Source organism: Tursiops truncatus, chromosome 3, assembly GCF_011762595.2.
Source record: "Tursiops truncatus isolate mTurTru1 chromosome 3, mTurTru1.mat.Y, whole genome shotgun sequence".
NCBI lineage: Eukaryota > Metazoa > Chordata > Mammalia > Artiodactyla > Delphinidae > Tursiops > Tursiops truncatus.
This window is the reverse complement of record NC_047036.1, coordinates 27489418-27495535: the sequence shown is the minus strand read 5'-3', so window position 1 is coordinate 27495535 and position 6118 is coordinate 27489418.

Here is a 6118-nt window from a genome sequence, read left to right as displayed (position 1 = left end):
ATCTTCTGCCTGATTGCCTTTCCACTCTGAAGACACTACTAAACACTTACCTTTGGAATGGGACTACCTGAGGCTGTAGGCAAACCTCTTCAGACCAAAGGCCAAACTGAGGGCCATAGTTGAAGAATTTCTTAAGCCCAGAAATTTTTCTGGGAACACACGGCACTTTTGAGGTGTGTGACCCCCAAAAGTGGTTGTAAATAGGTTACCAAACTGCAAGGCCGCCAGTCTGACTGAACTGACCATAGCTGATATTTGGGGCCTGATAGGAATTTGGTGGGGAGACCTTCTCTGCAAAGCAAAAGGAGGGAGAGTGAAGCATCCCAACACAGGGAACGGGTGTGTCAGTCCTTCCATCTCATTGAGGTGACCACCCAGGTCTCTGAGGAGAAAAGAACTGTCCTTGTTTGACAAATCTAGTCTTTATGGGACCAGAGGTGTGGCTCCAGAAATCATCTGAAAACCCATCAATCCTTTGCCACTCCCCAAACTGCCCCTACTTACCTTAAGAGGCTTGTAAGTACTGAGGAAAAGACTTTTTTCTGGCCTTCAGGAAACAAAGTTTTCCAAGGAGGAACTTGCCTTTCTCCTCCTATGCCTCTGAGGTGCCAGTGTTCTACCTGCACTTCTCCAGGAACCCTTCTTTCTGCCAGCTTTTCAAAATGCATATATATTATGGGGGTCTTTTCCATAAATATTAGTAGAGAGGGTTTAGTCATCTAGACAGGGGACCTTAATTTGTTCCATCTACCAGAAACCCAACTTGAATCCAACCTCCTTTGTAAGTGACGGGTTTTACATTGCTGTGCCTGATTCATGGCTGAAGTTATGGAATGAGAACTCATGGTCTCTGTGTTTGTGTGTTTGTACGTATCTATGTGTGTGTTGTAGATGTATGGAGGTGCCAAAATTAATTTATGAAAGGTCTATTTAATTGGCTTAAAGGAAATTAAGCACTTACTCAAGAAATATAAAAGAAGCTGGCCAGAATGAATTTCAGGTTCACGTGATCTGGGAAATATTCAGTATTGAATTAATACCTGGTATTAACATTAGCTTAAGCTTGTTGGTTTGATTAATTCAGAGTCCTCAACATTAAGTATAATATTTTTATTGTACCTAGGTTTACTGAAATCCAATAAGACCTTATTATTCCTGTTACAAATTTTGTCAGCAAGAAAAATAATAATATGACAAAAACTTTTTTTTTTTTTTTACCACAGTGTGCAGTTTGTGGGATGTTAGTTCCCCGAACAGGGATTGAACCTGCACCCTCGGCAGTGAAATCATGGAATCCTAACCCCTGGACAGCCAGGGAATTAGGGAATTCCTTTTTTTTGGCTGTCAAAAACTTTTAAGTAAATAAAATAGAGGTAACTGAGATAAGAGCTTTTAAGTAAACGTTTTAGGAATAACTGATTTGGGGAATGTCTGCTTTAAGGATAGTATCTACAGATTAATGAATCAGTTGTAAAGACTCCCAGTTCTTCTTCAATGGTAAGGATTAGCCTGAAGCACATTTTTGCAGAATTAAAACCGGCCTTGAGAGCTCAACCACCTGATCACCTGGAGCCTAAGGGATGATGCTGACATCTTCTGACCCTCGTGACTTCATTCAACTAAAGCTTGGAATCTGTCAACCTTTGCCCCAATTCTATGCTGAATTCTCCTCTGCTCAAACCACTTCATGAATATGCATGTACCCTTAGCTTAAAACTTCCCCAATTTTGCTGTTGGGGAGATACTGCTTTGGGAGAGATACTGCTTTGGGAGAGATCCCCAGTGTTCTCCTTACTTCCTGCAAGTAATTAATCCTTCCTTCTCCAGATCTTTGGCTTGGTTGTGTCAACACCCACCAAGAGGCGAACCCAGTTTTGTGGTAACAGAAGGTAAATGGGGCATTGGTATACGATGCAGCAGAGAAAAGGAAGGTCAAATTTAAATGCCTGTAAACGGTAGGAAGAGCAAGATCATTTGCCCTGAGGAACCCAGGAAGTCTCAGGAATTAGAGGCACTGGGTACAATGGAAGAAAGGGGACTAAATATAAGGGTGTTATTTCAAAGTCTGCATAAAGAGTAGTTAGACCTCTGTCTACAACCCTACCTGCGCAGTCAGGTGATTGTTCCATGTTGCACCTCCCAGAAGACTGGTTTATTCTCTGGAGAATCAGAGAGATTGTAGCCTTCTGGGACACCAGGGTCCGAGGAGAACAAGGATGAGGCTCTGCCTGGACATTGGGAGAGTTAAGTTACAGTCTGCATATTGAATGATAAGACTTCCCCTCCCAAACCCTTCCTGCATGCAACACCAAAAAGCCATAGGCTTATCTTGCAGGGAGATTGGAAGAAACTTTTCTAAAGACACTTATAACCCCTACAGTATGTTATTATATAAGGAATAGGCTGAGAACAAAGAAGAATGCTGGAAACCTAAAAAAGTGACAGTTGAAACTTTTTTTTTAAATCAATAGAATGAATGGGAAGACAAAGTTAAGGAGAACTCTTGAAAGTAAACCACCTGCAAAAAAAAAAAGAAAGTAAATCACCTAAATGATAGAAATTGCACTAAGAACAAAAGGAAAAATAAACTGCCCACCAGATCACAATTTAGTACAGTTCTCCAGTCTGTGCATGTATACACACACACACACACACACACACACACACACACACACACACACACACACACACACACACACACACACACACACACACACACGAAATAACGGAAAGAGAAAGTTAAGGAAATCTCTCCTAAAGTAGAACACCTAAATAATAGAAGGCCCATTAGGAACAGAGGTAAGGGAGGAAACCATCAAAGACAACACAAAAAGCATTTCTCAGAACTGCAGGGCACCATCTCCAGCATGAAAAGTCTGCTCGCCAGGATGGAAGGCAGAAGACCTACACCATCACCAGGAAATTTCAGAACAATAAGCCTAAAGAAAAGAGATCTAAACTTTTCATAGAAAAAAGTGACAGGTAACACACAAAGGACTGGGAATTGGAACAGATTCCTCAGAGAAACACTAGAAGGCAGAAGGAAGTGACAGCAATGTCTTCCAAAGTCTGAGAAAAAAAAATATTTTCAACCAAGGATTCTATACCTAACCTCATGCATCCTTCTTTGAAAAGCAGCTGGAAAATCCTGTCCACCAACATGAAGTAGTAAATGAAGAGAAAGGAAGACATGGAATCCAGGGAAGAGGATCAAACATGGAGGGAAGGTGGGAGCTGACCCAGGTGAGGGCTGCCATGAGCAGGACACTGGAAGATTCTAGAAGAGACTTGCCTTGGAAGATAAATGGAACTAGCGAATTGTCTGTCAGATTTGACTTTTGGATGGTAATTAGAGGGGATGGAGATGTTAACTAACTTTACTGCAGTAAATCATTTTGCAATATTTATGTGTATCAAATGATCACATTGTACATCTTAAACTTATTACATATATGTCAATACCTCAATAAAGCTGGGGAGAAAATTGACTTGGGAAAACTGTAATGAAAGGTATAACAAAGAGCTGTTTAAGTCAAATACTCAAGGAAGACATTTTAAAAGAAAGAAAAAATTAAAAGTCAAAAAAAAAGTTGTACTAGGAAAATATAATCACAGAATATAATTTATTAGACCATAATATTTGTGGACATAGTAACAATAACACCTACTATGGATTTAACAAAAAGTTGAGATATATTAGGATGGAGAGAGGAAATAAACAGGTGTAAATTAAAATCCTAAATTCTAAAATCTAAAATCCTAAAATCTAAAATTCTAAAACAGTAAGTCGGAAGAAGGGTTTTAAAAGTGATGAATCAGAGAGTAATGTATTTAGAAACAGGAACAGAAGCCTACACCAGCATGGCTAAAGTGGTTGCCTGGGAGCATGGGAATCAGATGAGGGTCCAAAGTACAATAGGCTGGTTTCCTTATAGGCCTTTTACTACAATTTGATTTACCTTCTCCTCAAACCGTGCTTGTCAGCATCAACTTGGAGCTCGTTAGATGCAGGATCCCAGGACCCAGACCTACAGAGTGAATGCACATTTTCACGCTATCTCCTGCTGATTCCCACGTCCAGTACAATTTGAGAAGCACAGTCTAGCAGTCACAGCGCAGATGTCTGGGGATATATAAAGGTGAAGTGAAGCAAGTGGATGCACTGGGCACACGAGGTCACCAGGGGCTCAGGTGTGACCTCAGCTCACCGTCCCAGGTCCTTTGCCCTTTCACTTGCCTAAACCATCTTTACCTGCCTGTTCAGTACTCCTGACTTTATGTCTCTACAGATTCTGGTTTAGCCTGATTGTGGTTTTGGTGCCTGTTTTACACATCTTGGTACCTACTTTATCTTTCATACCTGTTTTACTTGACAAAATCTGTCTTCGCAGATGTCATTGTTCTCACATAGTTCCTGTCTGTATATTTCATTACCAGATCATATAACTCTCGATAGTTGTAGCAATTGGGTTGTGTCACTTCTTTTTCTTTTTGGCCGAACCGCAGGGCATGTGGTAATCTTAGTTCCCCGACCAGGGATCAAACTGGTGCCCCCTGCAGTGGAAGCATGGAATCTTAACCACTGGACCGCCAGGGAATTCCCAGCAATTGGGTTCAGTCAATTCTTCATTATATGCCAGAAGCGATCAGAAGGGTACAACGATAGAAGTCTCTGCTCTCCAGAAAAGAGAAGGAAAAGAAAACAAAGCAAACTACAGACTTAAGAGCTTTGATGGGATAAGAGAGTGGTCCCCTATGCTTCCACTGGAAGTGGGGACTAAGCTAAGAAGGTGTCAGTTACAAAGAGGAGTCTTTGATTCCCAGTCTTGCCTACCTATGTCTTTATTATACTTTTATATCTTAAGTTTTGTAAGATTTATGAAGCTTCTCCAAATATTTCAAGAAAATTATTAATATACAAGCCATTTGTTGCTTTAAGTGTAAAACAGGTACTAAAGAAATCTAGGTAAACCGTAGTTGGTCTTTGGACTACGTTATTACAGAAGCCATTTAAAATAATGCTGTAATATGAGTTTTTTAAAACTGAGGAAAAATCCAAACTAAGATACTGTGAATTTAAAAAAAATAAAAGTCAAATAGTTTTAAAATGAATCAGAAATTTTGGTGTCATGACTTGAGAATGCAAAGTTCTGGTTCAAATACAAAATTAGTTTCCTAAGGATAAGCATAGAAGTTAATTACAAACCTATCCAAGGCTAAGTTATAAGACAGTCATAAGCAAGGCTTAATTATGAAGTTTCAGGAAAAAAAAATCCCTATGATTAAAGATCTTATCTCCTTTATTAAAGTGAGGATTCATTTATGCAAATGGGCTCTGCTTGGAAGTGATCCTAGCAAACAAACTACTGGAGTTAACTGGCGAACTGACAAGATGTTGTCTTTTTAAAATAGGGCTTCCCTGGTGGCGCAGTGGTTCAGAGTCCGCCTGCCGATGCAGGGGACACAGGGGACACGGGTTCATGTCCCGGTCCAGGAAGATCCCACATGCCGCGGAGCGGCTAGGCCCGTGAGCCATGGCTGCTGAGCCTGCGTGTCCGGAGCCCATGCTCTACAACGGGAGAGGCCACAACAGTGAGAGGCCCGCGTACCACAAAAAAAAAAAAAAAAACTAAAGAGGAATTGATATGTATCCACATAAGAAATTCCTTATTTTGTGGTGTTCTCCCAAACACCATTCAATGGTTTAAAAAAAAAAATCATCAATTATCCTTTATGAGACAACAGGGAATTTGTATAAAGGATTCTATGGCCCAGAACAGTCTGCCATAAACACACATTTCTTTTTTTTAATTGAAGTGTAGCTGATGTACAATATTATATAAGTTACAGGTGCACAATATAGTGATTCCCAATTTTTAAGGTTATAATCCATTTATATTCGTTATGGAATGTTGGCTATAGTCCCTGTGTTGCACAATATATCCTTGTAGCCAATTTTATACCTAATAGTTTGTACCTCTTAATCCCCTACCCCTATTATTGCCCCTCCCCTGTTCCTTCTCCCCACTGGTAACCACTAGTTTGTTCTCTACATCTATGAACATGGATTTCTTTGAAGACTCATCCTTCTTCTTAAAAATTTGTGCAGATCTACTCT